Here is a 27,026-nt window from a genome sequence, read left to right as displayed (position 1 = left end):
CAGAATGTTTCCTTTTCTGTTCAGAACACCTCTGTTGTGAAAGGTTTTGAGAAAATGAACCACTGCTTGAAGTGGAGGGGGAAAAATCAGGTATGGTTTTGATCTCAGCAGGAGCCAAGAGTCAGGAGCTGCTGATTCTGACAGAGGTGCAATCTTGATTTTTGTATGAAATGGGGGCTGTGGGGGTCCCTGCTCATGGTAATAGCTTGTTCTTCTTGCATGTCAGCACTGCTGGAGCTGCAGCAGTCCCCCTCAAGCTCACAAAGGGGGATGTGCCACTCTGAAAAGCCCAAGTCTGTTGTCTGGGGATCTCCTGGCTCCAATTAAGTCTGAACTCACCGGGGATCTTGCAACCACCTCTCTCAGCTGACTGGTGAGATCTCCTTCCAGCCGGCAGGGCTGGCAGCCCCTCCTGCACACTGAGGAATACGGGCTCAGTGGCAGCCTGGGCTTTGCAGGGACTAGAGCAAGCAAGATTTCCTCTCTCCCCAAAATTCCCAAGACAGCCTAGGAGTTGCGGAGCCCATTGTGGGTTTGTGAGAGGCAGTAGCTCTGGAGTCAGGCCACTCTGCTGTGCTTTTAAAGACCTACAGAGAAGAGTGTCTCTCCCCAGGTAGCTGCAGGCTCTCTCTCTCTCCCAAGAACTGGCAGCTTGCCTGTCTTCCAACTCGGCGAGCGCCGGTGCAGCACACAGAGTGCTGGGTACCACATCCTCCACAGAGCACCAGCACCTCAAGGAACAGTGATGAAAACAGATCTTTCTAATAAGTTGAATGCCATTAGCAGTTTTCATTTTCAGGGTCTCTGGTGCTGTGTAAAAGCCTGAATAATATTTAAACATATTTTAATAATGGGTAAGAAAAAAACCCCATCCAAATATTTCAGTGTGTCGCTCTGTGTGTGTGTGAAGGACTAAAATTAAATCTGAGCAGTGTGCCATGACAGGGTGTGTCTTTGTCTTTCTTAGTATTGAAGAAAGGATGTATATTGGGGGAGTTTCATAGTAAAATATTTATTCTCATAAGCCAGTGCAGAAACCTTTTTAATTAGGACATGCTGTTCTGCAGTGGAAGTTGTGACCAACAGTTTTCAAATATCTTTGTGGCATCTCCATGATGTCTGAAGATTTATTAAAAAGCTTCTCATTGGTCAGGCTGGAGGTTCACTGTGATCTGTCCAAAATCCTGGTGAAATGCAAATAAATGCACAAATTCAAATTTGCTAGACTTCAAAGCAGTCCTCTTGTATTTCCAGCCCAGAGAGAGTGATTGTAACTTTAAGCAATGTTTGGAAAGACCAAAATGGAAGCACAGAAGTAATTGGACTTTGCTGATCCAGTGGCAGGAGAGGCAGTTTGAGGAAAGACAAACCACCACCAATACTGGAACATCATGAAGGCCAGATACAGTATCTCTATTTGAGTACCATTTACTCACCTGCAGGAATCCCAATTAACTGGAATTACCACCCCAATTAAGCAGCAGTCCTTGCCATTAAGTATCATTAGGCTTAATTTGGTTCCCTGGGAAATGTCCCGATTAAGCGGATTTCATGATTAAGCACCTGTAATAAATGTTTTAACTTACATGTAAAATTCTTTTTTATTTCATAGAATCTGATCACTAGCATCCAAATAGCAAATAGTATTCCAAGTACTACTCTTGTAATTTTGTTTTATTAATTGGCTTGTATATGTTAACTTCTTGTCTTGGCTTTGAAAAGTTTTGACAAGGAAATCTTTATTTTTTGAATGTAGTGATTTAGTAATGCAAACATATCCCTGCGTATCTGTCTGACAGCCTGGTTAATATTTTGTCACTATTTCTTAAGAGAGCAGCAAACCTCATGTGAACATCAGTCATATTTTGAGGAAACATTTCATTAGCTATACTTTGGCCAGCTGTTGTTTTCAGCTTGATGGAAAAATAATATTTCACAGCCAGAAATAGGTATAGAAAATATCTCCAATACTAAAATGTTCAAATGACCATGCTCCAAGTCTCATTTTTCTAAAAATAGGTGGTAACAGGTAAGATGTTTTATAGGAAAGATCTCTTGCCTGAGTCTATGGCCTAAAGTAGGGCCCATGTTGCAGATTCCAGGAGAATATAGAGGTACCTGACAGCTGTAAATCAGGAACCACATCACCCCAGCCACAGCATCCCAATGCTTTGTTGAGGTTAATTTACCCTACAACTCATGAAATAAAGCCCCTCTTGAGGGACTAAACAATATAGTGAGAAATGGGATGGAGAATTGTGGCGTTTAGTACTGCAAGTGCATAAAAACCTAATACCAGTTGGTCATCTGATTGTGGGCTGGGGAGATATGGTTTACAGACAGAGAAGAAAACCCTTGAAGGTCCCTTGAAATACTGAAAACTCACATATAATCGTGGTCTCAGATTTGCAAGTCTTGCCTTGAATAGCAGCAAGTTTGTTTGCCAAAGAAACATGGTATCATTGAAGAGTGTTTACTTTTGAATGCCAGAATATTTTCTTGAAGCATCTGATTCACTGACTCTATTAATCCAAAAATGGGATTGAAAAGATTCTCACCAGAGATTTTTGGCCCTATGGCTAAGCACAAATTTAATATGAATTTATTGTAAAAATTGTTAAATGGTCACAGAAGCACCTTACTCCTATAAAGAAAGAGCTGAAGTTTTGGGGTTTTTTTCTGAATTTAAATTTACACATCAGATAAAAGAGATGGGAAAAATCTCTTAAAAATAACCAAGGAAGAATCAAGAAAAAGGAAGTGATTATTTCTCTAAGATATTAAACTGGAAAGGCGAAGAATGGAGCAGAATAAGGGACTCTTTAATCTTGAATTGGAAAGTATGTGCATGTAAAGATCAAGGGGGTTTAATCAAAAAATAGTGATGGGAACACAATTTAATTTGTTGGATCAGAAGACACTGAAAAAATATACGAGAGTACAAGTACTTCATGGCATTATGTACAAAGGGTTTAAATATTGTGAACTTGCGCCACGTACACATTCCTTAAATGGAGAAAAAAAATGGAAAGGTCTTGTAAGGAAGGGAAACACTTCTACATACAGTTCTAAATATATGCAAATATGATTTGGATCTCTCAAAGGCTAAGGAAAACATACCAAGAAGAATAGAAACTCTTCTAAATAGCTTTCAAATATCAGGGGTGTGTTTCTCCCTCTTTCTGCCTCTCTCTCTCTCTTATTCTGGCTCTCTAGCTCCTCTCTTTCTCCCACCATACAGGTACTCAGCAGCAGAAATAATATGAGAAATTTTTGCAGTTTCCTTTTGATAACTCCTGCAATTGCACTGGCCAGAGAAAAAATATTCAAATTATAAATTGCTTAATGTAGGTTTTTCTTTTGATGTGTGTATAACTCCCATAAATGTTAATGCTAGATCTGGGCTTCAAAAGGAGAATATGTCCCTTACTTTACTGTAGAGCTAAGACGTAATAAAATTTAGAAAACTGAAAAACCCATCTGCCTTGACACTCCTGCTATTTATTTGGTCTTGGACTACAAAGAAACAAGATAATTAAATTTCTCTACATAATATTTTCTACTTTTCCTGCATACTAATAATATCAGTTTATTAATACCAGTTTATCAATTTCAAGTTATCAAATATTATACTGACCAAAAGACCACCAGACCTCAAATCTTCCAGTGCACTCTGTGATTGGAGAATGCTAATGTGAGACTTGAAAATAATTCATTGTAAAGATTGGGAAGAGGTCTAGGTAATATAAACAGGTACATCAACAGCTAAAGCCTTAGCTGTAAACCTGGAAATTATCATCTGACACAGCTCTGGGTTTCAACAAGGACAAGTGAGTGCTGTTTTATTAAACCAAAACCTTTAATCTGAATAGCATGGCCTTCCTCCTAGAGCCCAAGTCACCTACAAAGGATGAGCCAAATGCCACGTCAGCCAGAGCTGTGGAAATGGGCTGCTGCCACTCACGTGGATGGCAGTCTCCACAGGATGGCCTCTTCTGAGGACCAGAAAATATGAGAAACACTCTTCCATAATGTAAATATTATTTATTATTTATTACTCTTCAATCTTTTACTCTTTCATAATGTAAATATTAACTGGGGTGGTGTGGCTGTGTTGCCAAGTGCATATTTTAGTGACTGTGTGCTTTCTTCCGTTTGGCCACCTTTATGGAAAATGGAGCTGTGAGAGGGCAGTGGACAACTGCACATGATGAGAGATATCATGGGGGGCAGGTTGAAACCAAGAAAGAAGTCATGAGAGGCATTTCATACAGTGCTATTGGGTGTTCTAGTACAGGAGGTGATTTTGAGGCCACGATGGAAGCTTCAGCCACTGCAAATATGTTTCATGCTGTCTTGAGTAGAACAATATCGAGCAGAACTCTGATTGTGTAGTTCAAAATGACAAAGTGTTTTTCCACTTGCTTATGTTCCCTGCAAAGGTGCCTTTTCTAGAACTGAAACTATGCATTTGTACTTCCCTCCAAAGAGGACTTTGCTGGTCTTTTCTATAAAATTTGGTATTTCGTGGTGTTTATCCACAGTAACTTCAAGATATATCAGTGAATTTCAAATAGTCTGGGACAGTACCTTGGTTTTGACTGCAGCTGTGTATTGCTGTTTCCTAATGCCTGATTCCCTTCAAGCATAGTGAAATTCTCAGTGCAATAAAAAGTGATGCTTTAGAAATCATTTCCTTAGCTGAGGCCTGTATCTTCCACTGATGTGAGAGGTATTTTGGCCATATGGGGAAAAGCGGAGGCAGGACCTTTAACTCAAACATTACTCTCTTTAAAAAGCAGTGCTGCAAACCTCCCTATAATCACTGAAAATAATCAGGAGAATATCTTGGAATAACTTGGTATTAATTAGCAAAAATTAAGTAATTCAGCCAGCATGTTAAGCAATATTCTATTATTTCTAGTAAAACATCTGATGAGGGACTTCAGATATCCTAGAGAGCACTATTAAACAGAAAATTCTGCAGATTTCTGCCTTCATTTATAAAGTCAGGCTGATTTCTGAGACCTCTGTATGCACATCCTATGAGAGTTTGATGTTAATCAACACTGTGAAAAAAATTTTGCTTATAAACAGAAGGCTTAGTGATCAAAAGTAACACGTTAGGGAAGAAATACTTTTGCTAACTGTTATGTATTGTGTTCTTTATTTCCTATTTTATTTTTATTGACCTGAACAATGTGATGTTAAAATGCTGGCATGTGTCTTCCCCCCTTCTGATCATCTGATCTCAAACAACTGTTTGAATCCTGAAAAAGAGACCCCTTTATTATTATTTTTGTTCTTTCACATGATGACAAATCCTCCTGAGGAGAGAGCTGGTATCTGTGGAAAGCATCTGACTTCTGAACAGATTGTGGGTTAAAGGAGTCAAAGGAGTCACTTGGACAATACAAATAAGTAGTCATTTATTATATGCAAATATAACAGGTTGACATAAAACCCATGACTTCACTCAACTAGAAAATAATACTATAACTGAGATATGTTTTTGAAGTTGCTGTTTAGCTTCGTATAAGGGGAGAAAATCTCCTGTAGCTCAGATGGGCTTATTTGAAACCAAAGCTTTTGATGTTATAATGTGCAGTCTAAATTCATTAATCCCTCTGTTCAAAAAAAAAAAAAAAAAAGTCTCTTAAATGAGTAATAAACATAATAATGAAAATAACTGCCAGGAAGAACATGAGTTACATCACACTCTGTGTTCCAGCTAAAGATGAAAATTAACTTTGGAAACAGGTTACGCTAAATGAATTTAATTTGTGTTTTGATACAGAATGTTTAAACATGTTGTTATTTCTGGCACCAGGGCTGATAGCTATTAAATGAGAACATCTAAGAACATCAAAGGAACTGGACCTTTTATGCTCTTCAGCACCCCCTTGGAGATGTTTATCTGGGCTGTTATCTGGATCCCATACAAGCATCGAACAATGTGCCAGTCTCACCAAGTTACTCTCTTTTCCCAAAAGTTCTGACGCATGCATTTCCTGCACAAATGTTCCATATTTTAGAGTTCACTACAAGTGCACAAATAGAAGTAGTTTGTACTAACAGACTTGACTGTAGATACTTGAAGTTTTTCTTTTATAAAGTATTTGAAATAGAAAAGAAAACTTCCTTCTGTTTGACTCAAACTAAGTTTCCAGATGTCAGGGTCAAAGGTTGGAGATAAAAGTATCAGGTTTTGGCCTGCTCTAACTAGACTCCAGACCCAAATGTGTGAGATCTTCCCTAGAGGGGGTTCCTTTTGTGCTGGTTCATTTTTCTTCTTTAGCTTCTCCCAGTAAGAGGTCCCATTCCATGCTGCTGAATTATGATACTTCATCTCAATCGTTAAGACACTTAAAACTTGTATTTACTGTTTAACACTTGGCTGCAAGTCAAACCTTTTAAATATCTCTTTTTAAAACTTTTCCACTTTTGAAGGCTGTTAATTCTTTTCTTCCTGGGGCTTCAGTGACTGTGTGTGGGTCCTCTTGGCTGACATTACAAGACTCCTGCTCCAACTATGCCAACAGTGTGCAGTAAAACAAGAGGCCTTACAATTTACACAGAGCCTCAGTAGATGTATAAAGGCAACAGGATATTAGCCCTGCTCTCCCCTTGGCATGTTCACTGGCTTTTTGGTTTGATTCTTTCCACCAGCAGCTGAAACTCCTTAATTACCTGAGAGAAACGTCTAAAATTGGTGCATAAATGAGCAGAAGAGCCTGAAAAGTGGTTGAGTCAAAAACAAATACACATTTTAGGGTTTTATATGATAAAATGAAGCCTGTGAGGGCTAATTGTAGGAGTTATGGTTCAGGTCTAACCCATTTTTGGTCACAGGGTGAGTACTTCAGCTAAACCCTGAAGGTTTGCATGTGTGAAGAAAGCACCCATCTGGTCAGAGAAGGGCTGTGGAGCCAAGAGACCCTGGAGGCATTCTTCCTGCACTCTGGCTCCGTGGGGAAAAAAGGTACTGCTCGGTTACGGATCCTGACTTCGCTCATTCTCCTCCTCTGTGTTTCCTTAGGCATCTACATTCCCATGTGGTACACAAATGTGCATGCTCCCCATGCCTTCCCCACAGTGCTGTCCTGTCTCCACTCATGGAAGCAAGCCAACTCTTCAGCACTTGGCAAAGAAGGCAGAACACAGCCTGAGAGGTGACCAGCACTGTGACATTCAGTGCATAGCTCGGAGAGACTAGTTTCTTAAAGGTGGCCTCAGAGATGGGATTTTACTCTGCTAAATCACTCCACTGAGCAGGGAAAAAAAAGATCTTTCACAGGTATTAGAGAAATAACTAACAAAATCACTTAGGATAATTGAACTAGCACTTGCAGATGCAAACCTAATGCAAGGAAGTAAAGTTGCATGAAGGAACCTAGAGCCATTATTGATACTGGAAGAAAGGTTCACCTCCAAACGCCAATTTCTACCTCAGTGCAGGAAGGCACTTCAGGATATCGCAAAAAGTGGAGACAGAAAACACCTTTTAGGTTGCCAAGTTTAGTCCCTTGTGCATATTGGGTTTTCCCCATGTGTGCAGTGTGATGCTTTGTACTGTCTGGTTTAAACAATTCAGACAATAGGAACTGGACTACTTCCCTTGGATGGTAATGTTACGAGCAGTTTGAAAGGCATTTGCTTTTGCTATTTCTATGACAGGGCAATTAGGGAAGTCAGATGCCTGCTATGTTTGGAAGTCCCTCGAGGAATGAGGTAGTAGGAGAGTCTGCAAGTTATGGTGGTGTGGAAAAAAGGCCTCTCTTTGTAAACTGTCAAGGAGTTCTGTGCATGAGGGCAGTGGCACAGAAAGTCAAATGAACAGTGAAATCAGTGGAGGAAATGGCTGCTGACAGAACAAAACATTGAGAGAAACTTCACAAATGGCAGATCTAGTCTGAGTTCAGGTCAGTAATCACTAACAAGTTGGAGCAGTTGTAGAAATTGGACTTCCTGTAGATAGGGGACAGTCACAGTGGGACTATGATAAAGATGAGCTCAAAGAGACAAGGAAACGCCAGACAGATAGGAATGAGAAAAATTTCCATAGTAAAATCCTGGGGTCAGGATGTGCTGGAGCCTTGCTGGTAGTAAAGCAGCAGTAGTTGTGGGCTGGGGCAGAGAAGAAAGTCTGAGCTGGATGAGGCAAAGGAAGGAGGGTATACAGTTTCACAATGAGGCAGAGCAATATTTGATATACTGTGCATGCATTAAGGTTGGTAAACATGATTATTATAAGTAATTACTTTAATGTTGCTAAAGTAGGGAAAAGAAAGTTCCCATCTGTTTTGCTCTACTCCAAATGCATGAATTGTTCCTGTGTGTTATATATATATTAGCATCATGATAGTAATAATTTTCATGAAGGAGCCCACACTGTAGTGATTTTAGCAGCTGTTATTTTATACTTTGCTTCTTTACATACAGGCATTTTTTTGCTTGAGATGACTTGTTTGGTTTGTTTTCAAGTGAACCCACACTAAATGGTTTCCCTTGTTCACCTGTGGTCTTTTGACAAAATTGTTTCTCTTCAGTTAGTCCAGTTATTCTGATTTATTTTATCCCCTACCCAGTCTTAAACAACAGAACTTCTTATCAGGTATTTTTGTTTGTCAGCTACTTATAAGCCAACTCTTTTGGGCAAAATTCTCACTGGACCCTTGCAAGCCCCTGAACTCAAATCCACTGGAAGTTCTCTGAAGTCAGGAATTATGTGAGGTCCACCAAAAATCCCCATGGTTCTCTCCTTTCACTGGTCCACCAGTAAACTCAGGCAGGAATTAGTGAAGTGACCAGAAAGCTCAGAAGAAACTCAGGAATTAAGACACAGTCATTCTTGGCTCTCAACTGCAGAGCAGTTCAATGAAATGCTGCCACTGCTGCCTTTTAACAAGTTTAGACTGCCTTTTAAACAAGTTAAGCCGTATTTTATACCTTTCCAATTAAGAGGTCAAAAATCATATATGTTTCCAATAGCATTTTAAAAATTAACCTGGAGCTTTTGAAAATGTTAGCACTTGATTCTTTCTGAGGCCCACGTGACTTAAAACATTTTAAAATGCAGGTTTGTTCTTTTTTAATTAGATTTCATAAACACTGTCCCTTTACATATTTTTCTGTTCTAAGATCTGCTTTCAGTCTGTTACTAAAAACACCTGCAAGGAGTTTCATTCTTCTCATGCACCACTATTTGGACAGTGATTTTAAAGAAAGCAGCCTCTGACTGCTACCTGACAATGTGAATAGAAGAGAGTGACAGAGTGAATAGAAGAGATAAGAAAACTCATATTTAGAGTTAAAAACCCGGAATTTATTTGGAATGCAAAAGCAAAGCCATGCAGCATGTCGGAGAGAAGCTTGGTTATATGTATGGAAGGATTTTGCAGGACAATTTGACAGGACCATGCCTGTGAGTAGCTGGGCCATGGGCAGCAAGACACAAGGATGAAAACCTACATTGTTTTCTGCAGAATCACTGCTGGTGCTGCTCTGGGAGAGAGCAGAGTGGAGGAGAAAGCAGAGTGATGCGAGATGAGCACTGGCAAGGAAGCACTTGGATCTGTGAACAAAGAAGCCTCTTGCTGTTTGCTTCCTGCTCTGCTTGCTCTCTGATTGTCAGGGGCTGGAGGTGATTTACTGAACAGTCTGGACTTTGCATTTGGTATTTCGCAGTTACATTTTAAAAGCCTGGCTCCAAGTGAGGTGTTGTGTTGGGGTTTTTTCCTAGCTAAGTTTGCATATTTCAAAGAAAATATGTTCTTGTTTCCCCTTCTCTCTTTTCCTTTTGGCCTCTGCTGTTTTTAATGGAAGTTATGTATGTACAAACTTTATAGGGACTGGGGTAGAGTCACATCTTAGTAAGGCAAGCAAAATAGCTCAGTAATTGATATCAAGAATTCATTTCTTTATTTATTGATATCACTTAAATTCCATCTCATACATATATATATATGATATCCATACACATGATTCATCTCAAATATACATGTCTCTGTGTGTGTGAGTGCACATGTGCTTGTGTTAGTAACTACTTTTATTTTCCTTAAAGTGCCATCAAAGAGTTCCAGTTGTAAACTTCCCTGGACAGCAAAATAATTTTGATTCATCTGCAATGGGGTAATGACCTTTCCCTCCCCTCTTTCTTCTGTTGCATGTTTTAATGTATCTTTAAAATACATTAAATATCATCAAATATAGTAGCTATAAGAGAGCCAATGAACACTTTCAAAGAAAAACTGCTGTTTGATCATCTCAGATGGAATGGAAGAGAAATATACTCAGAAAAGTCTTTCTGTAGATTTGTTTTTGTTTATAAAGCTACATATTTTTCAGTTTGTTTTCAAAGGAAAAGAACAGACTGTTCCAGATTTAGAAATAAATCATGAGGTCACCTGAAACAACAACAGAAAAATCCAACATAAAACCCTTCTCAACTTATCTCCTAAAATGTTTTTCACAAACTGGACTAAATCAATTATATTTGAGAGACCATGATCATTCTGATTGTATGTTTTAATGTGCTGTAATTGACCAGGAGTGCTCATTTGATTACATTTGAAGAGGTTGTAGAGAGTACATCCAGACCTCTGAAACATGTTATTTAAAATAATTTGTCATGTATATCTGGAGTCTGGCTGTAGTTTTGCTGTTCTAACATTGGAATACCTCCATTGAGGTCAGTAAGCTAATTCAAATTTTACATGTGTGTCGACTTTATTATCTGATTTTTAGTGTCTTAGTAATTTGTTGTAACTGTGGAATGACTGTGGAGATGGCCAGAAGGTTGTCACTGACAGCAAATACTGTAACCAGTGTACAGTACACAAAGGCATTATGTACCCTATTGCTGTCATTGGACTGATGTTATATAAACCCCTGAAGGGCATGGTCTTTTCAACTCCTTTGCTGCCACCTTCAGTTCTCCCACACTTATCCTTGCGCTTGGGACAAATAGGAAATACACTGGGCAACAACTTAAACTTAATTAGAGAAGACATGGGCCATTAAGGGAGAAGGTAGATCTACTGGTAGCATTTCCAGGTTTTAAAATGTGTCAGTACCATGTCTATGAAGCAAAATATGAGTTAAGTATCAGAATTAGACTCTACTTCTAACAGAAAGGATTTGAAAAGAATTGCTCAGACTTTCTGCATAAGCACAGGCTAGAATTTGGCCTGCATTTTCCATTATTGACACTGGCTTTGGTTGAACTGTAGGAGCTGAGTGAAGACACACAGACGTGATTGATAGGCTTCAAGTGGCTTAAAATCCTCCAGTGGTTGTGTAAAGAAAATAAAGCTTTTGTAGCTTCAACTATTCATCAACTCTTATCAAATAACTGGTGCTACTTCTGTCTATAAACTTTTCCTCCTAAACTCCCATAAACTGTGGGTAAAATCCACATGGATTTGGATGTCTCTCCCTTGAACATCAGCCAAGGCTTCCATGGACTTGAGGTGTCACCTTGGTAATCTGACAAATATTAATCACTTCTCCACCTGCTTTAGTCTCTCACCATAGCAGGAGTTCCAGGCCCCTTTCTCAGAGTTTAACAATTTTCCAACCTCCTTGTAGAGTACAGTAAAAAAAAAAAATCTTGTGACTTTTTGAAATTCACAAGAAAATTAGAAAATGTTGCTGGTATTTGCAGAAATCTTGGTCAGTGCATCACAGATGGTTGTGTTTGCATGTGCTTTAAGAGGATTTGGGGTGTAAGTGTATGGTGTATGAGGGAGAGGAATTCAAAGAACCAGCAGCAATTCAGCCTCATCCCCAGTGGGATGCTACAACCCCCTCACTACCCAACATGCTGTTAGTATTTCTCCCCTAAGTACAAGAACAAGTGTATATATTTCAGAAAATCAAATTAATTTAAAAGTATTTTTCAGAAAAGTCAGATGGAGCCTATACAAGACAGAGAGTAGAATTGTATCTTTATTTGTATCGTAACTATAATTAAAAGTAAATGGAACTTAGCCATTTCCCTTAATAATTTTCTGCTCAATAATGTAGTATGAGTATCAATGCATATAAACTCAATGGGTGACTCAAGGCTTGTGTAAATAGGTACTTTCCAGTCAGAGCTTTATAATAATTTTCATAATTTAAATATTTTCCCCTGACACTTAGTAATTTTAAATGTAGCCTTTAACTGAATTTTTAAATTAGTATGGGTTATACTTTAATTTCATTAATGATCCTGGTAGTTTCTCAGTGATCCCATTATATTAATTCTTCTTTAACACTGAGTTATTTACTCTTTATTTCAGTAATTTTCTCTGGATATTATTGTTCCTTAGTAATTTGCAGCATCTAACTGATTCTGCTGATACATTAAAAGAGAAAAAGAAAATTAAATGCTGCCCATTTCAGTCAAACAAAATGCTCTTACAGATTAGTCTATAGCTAAAAGAAAAGTGGAGGGAAAATTGTTGCAAAAACAAAAAATACCCTTTTTATGATGAGTAAAGACTACAACTACACATGAAAACAAAGTGATATAGCTACAGTTTTACATCTCTGTAAATACTGTAATACTGTAAATTTACAAATACTGAAATAAATTAATAATGTCTTAAATGTCTAAAATCTTAATGGCTTTTTAAACTCTTTATGAAAAGATCTCAACAGGTTTTATCCATGTTTACAATTTACCACCAGCTTGAATGTGTAAAATAATGGAAATTTTAAAGGAAATATTGTATAAGGAGTTTTTATATTTAAATTCGTGGCAGTCTCAATGAGTCTGTAAATGCAGTTAAAGTTTTATGCCCCTGTGATTCGTAATGTGTATTCCTTTCAAAAATAATTTATGTAAAACAACTCCAGATGCAAGATGTCTTTATACATTAGAAAAAAAATAAGTGTATTGTAGACAGAAAAAGGCTTAAAAGCAAAAAAAAAAATTAATAGTTATTCTACTAATTGAAAGAATAATTTAATCACTGATGCTGCTTTCAGTAGCACACACGTTACTAGCAATAGACTGTGTGCTGAGAATAAGAACCTTTTCATTGCTGTGGAAGGGGATGGGGTGGTTTACATGAGGACGATTTATAAAGACTGAGTCAAAGAAAAATTGATCCTGTGTACATTTTGGGGCAAATACAGTTTAGTTGCACAACTTTTCCAGGTCAGGCATCAGATTTGCTCCTGAGATTTGCTCCCCCAAGCATTTCCTCACCCCGCTCAAGCAGTGGCTTTGTTTGTGTGACATTCACATTTTTACTGTCATCCCTGTTCCACATGAAAATGCAGCTGTTCTGTGACAGAGAGCAGGCAATAACTGCAGGCCAGTGTTGCTGTGGGGTAGAAAATATTGGCTTTTGAATTATGGGAATTTAGTTACCCCAAGAGTCTGTCTTGTCCTTCACAGTCCAATTGCTGTGATGCTGCTTAAAGCATTGGACTGCAGGCCGAGAGGATGCCCAATACTTACCTGATAATGGCTTAACTTATATGATCTTCTACCGATACAAGTATCTGTAAAAATATGGCAGTAAAGGAGCATCCAGGAGTACACTGCTAGCTTGCTGGCGTCTCCACTTGCATAGAGTTTTGAAGTTTGTTAATGATAATAGAAGTGAAAATGACTCCATCTGTTAGGAGAAATGTTTACTCCTCTGTACCACGAAGCTTGCATCTCTCTGCAGCTTATTGTCAGTTTTACTTTGTCAGTTTTACATCAAGCAGCAGGAAAAAGAAAGCATAAAAATCAAAATGAGCTGAAAAATACCTTTCAAGCTGATTTACGGAATAAGATATATTACTGAAAAATATCTGCTTCCTTTGATGTTATCCATCTCACCATAGAATGCATAGTTTATGGATATGAGAGGGAGGTGATTCTCGGAAAAATGCATGTTCTTCAAACAATAACAATTTGAACAGGTTAAATCTAAACCCTTTAAAAGTTAGACTCTGAATATATTGTATTATAGTATTGACAGTAAAACACAAAAAAGAAAACAGTCTAGGACATATCTAAATTTTGTGCTCGGGAATTTAGGCTGATAATACCACAGAGATTGAGATGATAGTTTGCAAAAGAGCTGAGAAAAATGACCTTGAAAATCAGTTGAGGTCAAAGACCTACACATTTCTGTGACTTCTGCCAGAGGACTCCAGCAAGACATCCAGTCTTCCTGTAATGCAGCAAAACTCTGTTATTCTTAAGGAATCTAGAGCATACAGAAAAACATACTTCTGCTCCCTTATTGCCTTCCTTTTCACCTGTGGCTTTTTGGTCCATGTGTTTTCTTTTAGAAAAAAAAAACCAAAACAGCAGAGAGGAGAGTCTAAGTAGCCATCCTTCCTCTAGGATGAGGCTCACCTCTTCCCCTCCTGTTCTGTATCCTGCTATCCTTCAAAGTGAACGAGTGGTGTCTCTGAAGTCTTTGTCATTTAGCAGCTGTGGGAATTGTATTCATTTTGTCTGGTGTCATAGACAACCCTTCTACAACCTCCTAATTGTCTGGGTCTGTTCCCACCCCAACAGCCTGAGGAAGGGCAGTTGTCACCATTGCCGAGACACAGTGTGACCATAATACATTCTCCTGAGCTGTGGGGTAGAAATGCACACCAGGCTGTGATCTGACTCATTCAGGATGTGGGATTCAGGCTTTTGTCATGCAGTGGCTGAATCCTGGTTTTGGAGAGAAGGATGATCCTTCAGCCAGAGAGAAATGAGTCTGACTGAGCAGAGGACCAGACACTCAGGGAGCAGCACAACAATTCAGTGACCTGGAGATTGTTGTCCCTGGCCCCTTTCCATAAAAGCACGTAAATATAGTTAGACATATGTAAGTGGATAATCACTTAATTCCTAAAAAATCCCACTAGCTAGGGGGCTTCACTGGGCATCACTTCAATGCAGAAAGCAATGTGACTATCCTCCAAATCCTGAATAAACACAGTGGGACTAAAAGTGACAGTAAGCTTTATTGTTCAAGTCTTTGAGGGAACTTTTAGCAGCTGCTATATTTAGTGAGATTGGCACGTTGAATTTGTTCCACAGTATATCCTGTAATCTGAGGATCCTAAATCAATGCACTCACCTGTCCAGAGTGAAGGGACAAGTCTCAAGGTGTTCATAGGAAACTTGCAGACAAAACACATCGGTGCTTACAGGGACTTGGAGGGATTTTCTGGGTTGCACTTCAGAGCTGGCTCCCCACATGCCATGAGCTGCAGGAGCATTCAGTTGCCTCCACACAGCAGTTTAGTTCCATTTAAGAGGCTGTGTTCTGCTGACCTGTCTGCTATTCCAGAAAATTCTGGATCTGGGTCTATCCCATATCATATCTGACATATTTCGCTTCCTTTTCACTGCTAAATCTTGAATATCCATTTAATACTTAATGTCTGAAAAACCATAGAAATCTTGATGCTGTGGTCTTTGAAGTCTTACTCTTGTCCACTGCTTTTCATTTCAAATTCTTGTCTTGCACGGGGGACACACAGATTGGAGCCAGAAGCAGAAAAAGTCCTGAGAAAGCTGCAACTAAACTGATCAACATTTTCTGTTCCATTATGACTTTTATTCTCTCCTTTCTGTTCTGTTAAATCAATCCTGCTAAGCAGTTAATACTCAAATGTAGATTTAATTAATATTGATAAAATTTGTTTTGAAATTATTGATTTTGGATTTCACACATGCATCACCTTTTGCAGGATAAGACCATAACATGATGCACTTGTCAGAGCAAAGGATTCTCTCCTATTTGTGATTTGCTGCATAGAGAATACTAAACGTCTCATCTATGTCCTTCTTTCTAAGCAATATTTTTTAAGAAAGAACTTATTGTGGAACTTGTATATAAGTATTACCTGATAGAATTAAATACATTCGATGACTCTGTATTGGAGAGTTTTATAATGTCTGCTTGTTATAGATTTACACTGTTAGCTGCTAATACAGCATTCCAATATTTCATTGTGTGCAGCTCTTATATCTTTGGAAAAAGCTATCTTATGAAGTAAGCAATGTGTTCTGACTGATGTTTGAAAAAAATGGAAAGTCTGTGTTTTGGTTTTGATTGTTTGTTATTTTTGTGAGACATCTCTAGAATCCGAAGTACATTTTGGAGCTTGAGAAGAGCCTGAAATGCAATGGGTATAAGAAGAACTACTGAGTTCTCAGCATTAGTCCTGTCTCAGGTTAGTTTATTATATTTGAAGTTTAGAATTTAAACAATATATTATCATATTTTGATGATTCTCACAGTAGAATGAAAATAAAAAGTGCTTTAAAACAAACATATACTTAAATTTTGGCAGATAAGTCCTTCTTAGTTAACACTTCACAGAAATTACTTGTATGTACTTGACAACAGCATACATTTTTCATAAATCTGATTCTTGTGTTCTCAGGAAAATATAAGGAAAGAACAGCAAAAAGGAATATGACAAAGATGACATCTTGGCAAACTCACCAAACTTATTATCATCTACAGTAAAAACCTGGAATATCAGCCAAGCATGTAACTTAAGGTAATTCTACGCTGTTTTTTCTCTTGGTTTTCAGACTGTGGCCAAATTTGACAATATTTCCTTTTAAACACAGGAATAGTGTAGTCCCTCCTATCTTCCCACTGAGCCTGTTAAGTTCCTGTTACCTGTAACATAAATGATAGCAGCTGTCTGCCCTGGAAATCAGCCTGGAGGATTTTCCATTTGACAGAAATACTGGTGGTATTGCAACCTCCCTCTTCTGAATCATAGTATTCTCTGCTCTTAGTTTTATGTTATTAAATTCAGGTTGGTTTTGTTCCTATTTTTAAAACCCCACCACTGGCTCCTCAGTGAATGGTCACTCAGATCCCTTTCTTGCAATACAGGATGTCCCTGTGTGTAATTAGTGCACTCAACATAATTTTGTTTTTCTCTGGCCTTATTTACAAACAAGACATTATCCCAATGGCTCTGGTGGTACTATGACCCCTGGTACTGTGCTGTTGCCCAAGGGGGGCACTGCTACTGCCTTTGAAATTATCAGCAGGCACTGTGTCCCCATCCTGCCCAGGGGAAAGCTGCTGCTCTTAGTAACCTGTGCTCTGCTAAACTGACCAGGAAATATCCTAGAATCCAGGGTGTGAGAGAGAAACTTCTTGTATGTGACTTCTGAAGGAGCCCAGTAACAGGGACAGAAGGAGAAAAGGCAGGTATCTGAAAGGGTGTGCATCCTGCCATGTTGTTCATTCGGCAGCCATGAGGAACGTATCCTTACTTCTCAGCTGAAAAAACTCTTTATGTTTACACCCTCCTCTTTAAATGATGTCCAGCTGTGGATTTAGGGGGCTTACTATATGGAAGTGTTGGCATTTAACAGCTGTGGTGTAAACAGCACTGTGTACCTTGCTTCAGAATGGTCTGAATCTTATAGTGCAAATTACACAGATAACAAATACTACACATCAGAAAACAATTTCGACTTATCTGTTGCATTTGGATAATATCAGTTTTTGCTGAGTTTATCCTGTCTGTTGCCTAACTTTTTGTAGCACAAAATTTACATGTTATGTAGGCACTTCAAAACATCTCAATTTGTTTTGGTTTTGTTTTATTTAAAAGCTATTTCAGATTGCCCAGGCATATTTTTGTCCCATATCACCAGCAGGACTCTTAAGCTCAGAATATATTATTGTTTTCTTGATGTGTTATGTGTTATCTGACATCTGCTTTCTTTGTCATGCCAAATCCTCCAAGCAAAATTTTGAAAGACCTGAAAGATATTTTTAGTAAACATCTTCTGGCAATAATGCTTAATTTCATCACTACTCTTAAAAATTTTGTCTGCATGATAATTGCTTCTGAGTTTCCATACGGTCTCTCCATTGGCATTTAGGATTTTTTTTCCATTTTACTACACACCTCATGTAGCCGATGCCATAACTTTTAGAAAGATAGTTATAAAAAGGTAATAATCTCTGTGATTTCCATTCCCTTCAGGCCAGCCTCCTGAACAGAAGAAAACTAAATTGTTGATGCATGAGAAAACAAATACAGTGCTTTTATATGTACTGTAGTTTGAGTCTTTCTCTATAGCACTCCCTTAAAAACACTATTGCATAGTTATCCTAATTACATGATTGCTGTCTGGCCAGCAAAACAAGAGTTCAACAAAATAAGCTTCAGCAATTCTCTGAAGACTCCACTGGACTTTGGTATTATTTTCTCCAGTTCTGACCTTAACCTGGGACTGGAAGTTATGTGAAGACGAAAATAGACTCAATGCTGAATACTCCAAATTTCCTGCATTAATAAATGTTGGTATGTTTGTGCTAAGATTTCATTTTCTACAAAGCCAGCCTGAATTTCTTTCCAGTGCCTCAGTTTTCCCCTTCATAAGCTGGGTTACTCGCTGGTTTGAAATCTGTGGATGTTTGTGTGTGTAAAAGCAATCAAGCATCATTGTTTATGCATTTATTTCATTTATTTAAAGGGTGCCATCTTCTCCCAGCCTTTGCTTGGAGGTTCTTAGCTATGTAAGACTGTGGGAGCTGGTGTTTATTGATAGCTCACTTCCTTGTAGCAAGGGACAGTATGGATTTGAGGCTGACAGGTGGAGCTCTAAGTCACTGAGGAAGAGGAACCTCTGGTGTCCTCCTCACACCAGGGCAGAGGAATACAGACTACTTGACTGGGGTCCCATTTCAGCCCACTGTGAGCAGTTCTGCCTTCAGGTCCTGGTCTTATACAAGAAAGAGCAGATGAGTTCAAAAAGATGAGACCATCTGTTGATTCATTTGCTTGTCTTTCATTTCATCTTCCCACGAAATCTTGGCTGGCATCAGAAGATGATTTTTTTTCTGTAAGTGCTATGTTTTTAGCATGTTAATGATAGGAAAATAACAAAAAATTAATATTTGGGATGTAGCTCTGTGATCTTTGGCATATAAGCAAGAAACCTGACCCTGTGCTTTAGGAGAGCCTGGATCTGTGAATATATGAAAGGCAGGGACAAGTGTGAGCCATTTCCTCTGTCTCTCAGCTGGGCACACAAGTGCCATGCTGAAATGCCTTTGCTCTCAGAGTGTGGGCAGACACAGCTCTGCTCCAAAGACACAGCAGAGACTTGCCTTGTAGTCTGAGGGGAAGACAAAAATCTATTAATGTAAATTACGCTTTCACATTTGCCCTTTCAAGCACACAGGAATTCAAAGAACTCCAGAATCCATACAGTTCTGTTTTCTTCCAGAATGTAATTTTTCACTTTGGATTTCTATATCACTTTATCAAGAAATAAACAGGAAGCAGGGAGAAGATAGAAGCAAAAATTTCAGGAGTGATATACTCATGAAAACCATATAGATAAATATAAGTAAAGCTAGATTGCCTCACTTCAAGTCAGCTTCTGAGCCAATGGACATAGCAAGCCTCCCTCTCTCCTCAGGGGAACTGTGGGCTGCAAAGTGGGAAGGGGCCGTGTGGGTTTGTGTGTGCTGGAATCTGAGGTAGTGAGAAAAGAGAGATGCCGTGTTTAATAAACATATGCCAGAAGTGTGAAAGCTCCAGTAATTTGGTTTCTAAGCCCTACCCACATCTCCAATTCACAAATTGTCTCTTTCATATGGATATAGGCTTGACCTTGCAGGCTTTTAGGCTTCAAGTGAGCAGGGTCACCCAGGGCCCAAGCCACTGCTCAGCCTCCCCCACACATACCCCAGTTATATCTTTTTACTATCTCTGCTGGACACCGCACCTTTCTGTAATTATAAATGTCTGCTTTCTGTCACTTCAAAGGTTTCCCAGCACTGGGAGTCCTTCTTCAAAGACTTTACATTGCTGAAGAACCTCTGTCATTGACAGGAGGTCCGTCTTTGAAGTTTTTCATGCCATTTATTGATTTCCCCTTTTTAGGATGTTCATATTAGAAAATATTTCACTGTGTTTGAAAATCTGTATATTTTTATGTTGTTGAGGGGTTAGCACTTTGAAGAAACAACACTGTTGTAGCAGTGCCTCCATATGAAGAAATCTGGTAGTGTATCTGCTGTATACTTTATGTCTCTTCAAGCTTTCATTTTAAGAAACTTCCTCTCTTTGTTTCTCTTCTAATTGTAGATCTCTTTTAAGTACTCAAGTCAGTGGGAAATTGTAGTACCTATGTGAACAGGCCTAATCTAATGGCCATATCCACGTGCTAAAGACTTTTCATGTGCTTAATATCCTATTGATTTTAGCGATGGAAAAAATGAAAATACTAACTTTAGTTTTAATAAATGAAAACAATGTCTATTTAAGCAACAGCTGTTGGAAGTGTTGTTACAGTATTGTTCCCATAAGTCTGAATTTTCTTATGTTTATACATAAAAGTACAAAATTCTGCAAGATTTTTTTTTTCCTTTCAGGTTCCTTCATTAACTCTTTGCTAAATTGCTAAAAGCATTTGTGTACACACCCACAGTCAGCTCAGTGTAAACTTACCCTCCAAGCATAAACTGCTTGGAGAGCAATGTGAGCAGGCTGGGCACTGGCAAGATCATGGAAGCTGCTCTGGAAATTCAGCTGAGGCAAATAATGAACACCTGATGGGTGGGAAGGTCTTCAATGCTTCAGCTCTTTCTAAAGCACTCTCTGATTGTATTCTAATGGGCAATTTTGATATCTCACACTTTTGGATACACAAGTCACATTAATTTTTTAGAAGTATCTGACTGCTGAGTTTTGTTTGGGTTTTTTTGGTTTTTTGGGGTTTTTTTTGTTTTGTTTTTTTTTGTGGGAGTGGTACAGAGGGTTTTTCTGGCTTTTTTTTTTTCCTTTTGTTTTATATTGAATCCCTTTATTTATTTCAAGGATGTAGGTTCTTTTTTTTTTTTAAATATACCTAGGGGGCTGTTGTCATTATCTGCCAAATGTCTCAGAAAATTAAGGAAGTTTGGAAATTTCAAAGGAGAAATGCCTTGAACCAGCTGCCACTTTGCTCATTTCAACCTTTGACACTATGAAGAGTTTCAAGGACTTGTCTTCTGAAAGTGTTTACCTTGTGAGGTGGCTTCCTGGGTACGGTAAGTTCACATTGCTCATATATTCTTAAGGGGAAACTTTTGACCTTGGATTACTTCAAAGATCTGCCAGATTCTCTCTCCCTCTCCCCCATTCCCGCCTCCCCATTTTGTCAGCTCTTCTGTCTTTGCACATAGGTTAATGCTGGCCTTTTGTTCTTTAGGATCAAAAGCTAGTATTGCCTTATTCCTTGTATGCCCTAAAATACCATCTCTGTTCTGATCCATAGAAAAACAAGGATGAAAATAAATGCCTGGGGTATACACCCAACTGAATAGTGCATTCTTGAAGAGCCATAGTGTGTTTTAGAACAGAAAATTGCTTTCCCCTAGTGATAAAGTTGGCTCTAAGAATGTTTAAAGGCTGTCTTCCACTGTGTCACTGGGCAAGATTGCAGTGGTTCATTTCTTCTCAGAGATGTGCTGTGCACACTGAGCTGATCTCTGTGTGCACAAGAGATCTGACAGCTCTGTACTCACACACTTGTGGACCAGCTCTGCACCAAGAGCACTGTGAACCTTTTGTGGTGAGGAAGCATCAGCTCTGTCATGTCTGAGCAGAGAACACGCTGGCAGTGCCATGGATGCGTGGGTTTCATAGATGATTTGTATTCAGCATCCTGCCTACCCTATGTTCTGGATTTCTGTGCTGCAGAGCAGACATTGCCCTTGCCCATAGACTTGTATCTTAGCTGGGGTGTGTGACACTGAAATTGATGAGTGAATGACTGAAGTTCTAGATGCACCCAAAACTCATTGCAAAAGTGTATGTGTTGCCAAAACACTTAGAGCTATCAGGTATGTTTAAAAGAACACACTGCTTTGAAAATGCAGAAAGATATGTTTTATGATTTGTACAACACCTGGGCAAAGAGCCAAATATTTCTGGCTTTTTTTTGAGTTTTAAAAGATCCATTTAAAGCTTGAATGTGGAAAAAACCTCAGGGAAACTGACTGGTGTGATAAGTGGCATAGAGCACCCACATACAAGCATGTTGTAAGGATAATGAAACAGGCTTCAGTCAGAAACCCTCAAGTTAATGTCCTTATACTGCAGCAAATATTGTCCAAGTCTGTATTCTGTGGCTGTAACATTCCTATTTGGAACCATGATACCACGGTTTCCCATTCCTTTTGTGATACAAAAAATTATAAAGTTACCAATGGATTTTCAATTATGTGTAGTTATGATTGAAGAAATAAATTCTAAAGACACTCTAGTTAGTAAAATAAAAATCCAGCTCCTCTTATGGAGATAGGCAATCTACAACAGGAACCATGTATCATCGTGTTATTAGGATAAATTAATTCAGACTAAGAATCTGATGTTGCCTCGACTAAATAAATTTTACTTTTTATTTGTGTCACACAAAGAGAATATCCCAACTTCTTGCTCAGAGACAGGAGGTAACTGCTTGCCACAGCTGCTTTAAGTGCTTCATATCTCTACAGGATTAATTCAGAAGTCTCTATTGAAACTACCTGCAAAGTTGCTGCTCATGAAGTTATCCTGATTTCCAGCTCTGACTTACTAAGATAACAGACTGACTTCTTTTGTAGCCATCTGGAGCTGACTTCTGCTGTTCATATAGTAGGTCGAGCTGGCTCTGTGGCAGACAGGGAAAGAGTAACTTCTCATCTTCTTGTACATGTTTGTCATGTTCCAGCTGAGACTTCCCTAACTATATTTTCTGAATATTATTCTAAAGAGTTTGCCATTTATGGCATTGTTGCTGCTTTACAACTACTCTTTCTAATTAAAGTTATCCATAACACTCGATAAGACCTCTACTGCTTTAGTGTCTCCATCTGGATCCAAAAGGACTCTTCCACTTTCAATTAATTATCTGGGCTTGTGTAGTGCACAATTGCTTAGTACTGCTGTACAAAAGAAATTATCGACTTTTCTGTGTCATCAATGTTTTTATAAGCTTTGATTACATTAACTTTTAACAATAAAGGAAATTTATGTAAATGAAATAATATATATTTTTCTTTCTAATGAGTTGCCATTGATATTTATTGAATATTAAGGAAAGAGGAAGAAAAAAAGTTTTGGATATATTATCTATCCCATATGTTTACAGCTTTCATAGAATAATTATTAAAGGATGGCTGCTTGTAGTGCTCTTCTCTGTGCATCATTAATGTGATACTTCTTGTCACTAGATTTAAACTGTAGCATTGTAAGACAAACATCCCCCTTCAGCTGCTTCCATTATACTGCATACCATTATAAAATGAAAGGGGGATGTTGTACTTTATCTCTTTATATATTATAAAAATAATGAAGAGGATAATTATCAAGGCTGTAGTGCAATTTCATGGCATTGCTGTCAGTTGCAAACTGCTGGAGCTGCATTCCTTTGGTATAAAATGTCAAGAAAACCCCATGATTGAAATATAGTCATCTAATTAATTTCCATCTATTATTACTTTCACGGGCTGTGTCTGTGCAGAACATTTGCTGATGGTTAATAAAAAGAGAATGAAATGTAGACAGTCCAGTTTTAGCTTTTAAGTTCTGAATATCTTTCCATGCCCAACCTTTCATTGTGATGATAAACACAAATTAGCAGACTTAAAAAAAATCTGAAACTTTGGCATTCTGTGAAGAGCCTTTGCTGAGTGTCTGTTTTATTATTTCTTTTTTCACTGGTTCAGTTCAAAGCTGAGTGTTTGTATTTGAAACCTTACCTGTCTCTCCAGATTCTTGATTTGAACAACTTGTGCCATAGCCATAGGGTACCATGTAGTCTGAAGCCCTCTTCCCTCTTTACACTACTGACCTTAATGCTTTTCAACCTTTTATAATCTTAGAGATGCTACTTGGCTTTTATACACCAAGAGGAACAACGGTGTTTGTATGACTGCCAGCCACTTTCTTGATTTTTACTCACTGAAATTGCATTAGAAAAAATACAGAGAGATATCCAGATTTATCACTTTTTGTTTTCAACATTCAAAAGCAGGCAGATTAGATGCTGCCAGTCAGTGGTAGCTAGCTCCAGCCTGAAGGTGAGCACTGGCTTCTACTTAAATATCTTGCTATTAAGAAACTCCAGTGCAGTCTGTGCAAATTTATGCAAATAACTGAGAACATAGACACCATAAAAGTAGAAACTAAGAGATAGATTGCAGTTTTTATTTGGAGAGGAAAAAAAATTTGAGGGCAAACCCTCATGTTTTAAACTGATGGCACCCTTCCCAGTTTTGCCCTAGACCAGATGTTCTTACTAAATTTCCTTCCATTTTGAATTTCTTGGTTTTAAGAGAATCATAGTTTTTAAAACCCCTGAAAAAGTTCATTAGCATTGATAAGTTCTGCTTTGCACAGATGACACTGCCTCCTTCAGGCTAAGCTAGAAGTACCAAACGTAATTATGGCAGACCATAAATAATGAATATACCTATCAAGGCTGTGCAGGATTGTTTGTGACGTGAACATAAACCATTCTGAGAATGGGAGAGGCAGTTGCTTGGTATCAGCTGTTTAATTATCTGATTTATAGAGAGGGAGTTGAACCTGGGCTTGGGCCATGCAGGACATTACTTGATTCTGGAGGTTTGTGCCTGGGTGGGTTTAAGTTGTCTGGGATAGACCTCTGTGCAGAGAAATCAAATGCCGGTTTTGTCCCTCCACTGCTGTTTCTGCTGTGCTGTAAATCCTCTGAGTTCTGAAATCACTGAAAGAGCCAGCTGTGTACCTAGAATTGTTGGCAGCATGGCAGAGAACTGCTGCCAGGTATTCCTGGTACGTTTGGCAGCTCAAATGAGGAATGAGTTAATATCTTTTTCCAGGGCTCAGTGTTGCATTTAAGCAGAACCCTGCACTGGAGGGAGCCTCATCCCTTCAGTCATATTGCCTCAAGGACTCGTGTCTCAAAATGCAGAAGCCCTACTAGGTGTCCTGGCAGCCCAAAGTAGTTGTCACTCTGCTGCTCCACTTCAGGGGATGAAAAATCTTTCTGTTTATATTGTCAGCCAATTCTGATAGCTAAAACACTGGGTGAATTTCAGCCATGGTTCTGCTTTTCCACCCTTCTTCTGTCCTGCATTTATGTACCACAGTAGAAGGACATAAAAATGAATATGTTCCTTTCCTATTCTTTGATGGGATGTATGTAAAACTGGGACATCTGGATGTCAGCTGGTCTTCAATTCAGACTGTGCAAAGAATAGTGAAAAGTATTAGATATCAATTGGAAGAACATAATTTTACAAGGTCATTTTCTTGCTAGGTCCATAAATGAATGGAAGTGTGTAAATATCCATGTTATTTCCTTTTTATTTCACATGTGGTCCACTTAGTCCGATGACTAGAAGGAACCAGAAGAATGTGTTTCAGAGGAAAGTAAAATTACTCTATTATCAATAGTTAGAGAATAAACTGACCTCAGAGAATTTTTTTCTCTGGACAGGACTGAGATTCTCATATGATGCTGGTGCCTTTCTCAAACTTCCTATTGTCACAGTCTAGAGGTGTCCTCATGTTGCATCTGTTATATTCAACCAACATTTCAAAATAGACTATGAGAGGATTACTTATTCTCTACAGGCCAAATGTTAGTCTTGGTTAAATTAGTGGACCTCTAGAGTCACCCCATTGTAGTTGCTTGAGTTTCTGTGTTTGAAGATGTTGCTTACACTTGAGTGGTGGGAAAAAAATTAAAAGCCTCTAACTGCAAAAGGGAAATCTAAAGCCCTTTTAAATCTCAGGCAGGGAGCTGGGATTTGGTAAGAAATTCAAAAAGGAAACAAATCCAGCTTGTAAATAGATATTAGGGTCTGATTTGACAGTGCACTTGGAAATCCACTGTATAGCCCATCATAAAACAAATCCCCAAATCAGTGAGGTTATATGGAATGATTCCCTGATTTGAGCATGGTATGGTGTTTGCAAATGGCTGTTCTGTGTATTGTGCTTTGCCAGGCTCATTTTGTATGATCTTCAGTGTATTAAAGGCTGAAAGTGCTTGGTCATTATTTTTATCTCAGGGAGTCTGTGGATTTTACAATCTGCATTCCCCTTATGAACTCTCCAAGTCTAATTTCTTTGCTTACCTTCAACTGAGGCATTTCATAGTTATACAAATATGTGTTTATCTCTTTCTCTGCTTGAGGCTTCTCTAAACTGCCAGGATCTCATGGAGGACTGGTTTCAGTAATGTGAATGCATCTGCAGAGGTGGCAAGGGATGGAACAGAGGAAGCATTCTGTAATGCTTTGGGGAGTGAAGAGAATACCACTAAAAACAGGCACAGGAATGTCACAAAAGCCAAAGATGTCATGTAATGCTGACAAATTCAGCATAAATTTCTATAGACTCCCTGTTATCCTGGCATGGAAAGCTGGTTATTTGCAGGACTTGCTCTGTGTATGTAATTTATAATAAAAGTCACTGTCTAAACAGCTCTCTTGAATCTATTTCAGTTTCTTCTGATCTCGGCTTACACAGTGATTCTCTTTGTGGATTTGCTTTGCACTTCTCTATTTCATTGATTCTATTTTCCTTTTTCCCCTGAAATTTGGTGCTTTTTCTTTCAGATACTATTAAATGTCTTACCTTGAGAATGTTGGCTGCTTTCAATGTACTGTTGGATCCAATAGTTGATACCCTAGCTCACCATCTGGCACTTGATTTTTTCCTGCCCTTGTGTTCGTAAAAGAATAGTTTGTCAAAAATGAAAATAAAAAGAAAGAATTTGATGTGTTATGGGTAGCTTTTCTGGAATCTCTGTGTGAGCAACTGGCGAGACAGTTGATCTGGTTTAGTTTATATTGTTTTGGAACAATCTCTAAGTATCATTTAGTTCTCTTACTTGCTTAGGACCAGTTTAGACAAGGAAATAATCTCTTTAAACTCAGTGATACAATTAAAATAGGTGAATAATATTTGGCTTTAGATTACTACGTGCTCAAATAAGTAAGATCTAAGGAGTAGCAGGTAAGAGCAGGTTTTCCTTCACTTCCATGCATGTATACAGCAAGGACTACAGAGATTAA

General features: G+C 38.4%; 1 long non-coding RNA gene across 1 annotated transcript; it reads left to right on the top strand.

Moving 5' to 3' along the window:
• Positions 1–16,044: 16,044 nt before the first annotated feature.
• On the top strand, positions 16,045–21,115 carry LOC148222655 (uncharacterized). The gene is made up of 3 exons (XR_015805613.1): positions 16,045–16,173; positions 16,387–16,506; positions 20,847–21,115. It is a non-coding gene; the product is annotated as an uncharacterized LOC148222655 (long non-coding RNA).
• The last annotated feature ends 5,911 nt before the right edge of the window (positions 21,116–27,026 follow it).

This window comes from Sturnus vulgaris, chromosome 10 (genome assembly GCF_052056855.1).
Source record: "Sturnus vulgaris isolate bStuVul1 chromosome 10, bStuVul1.hap1, whole genome shotgun sequence".
Classification (NCBI taxonomy): domain Eukaryota; kingdom Metazoa; phylum Chordata; class Aves; order Passeriformes; family Sturnidae; genus Sturnus; species Sturnus vulgaris.
This window is presented reverse-complemented; position numbering and strand designations above follow the sequence as displayed.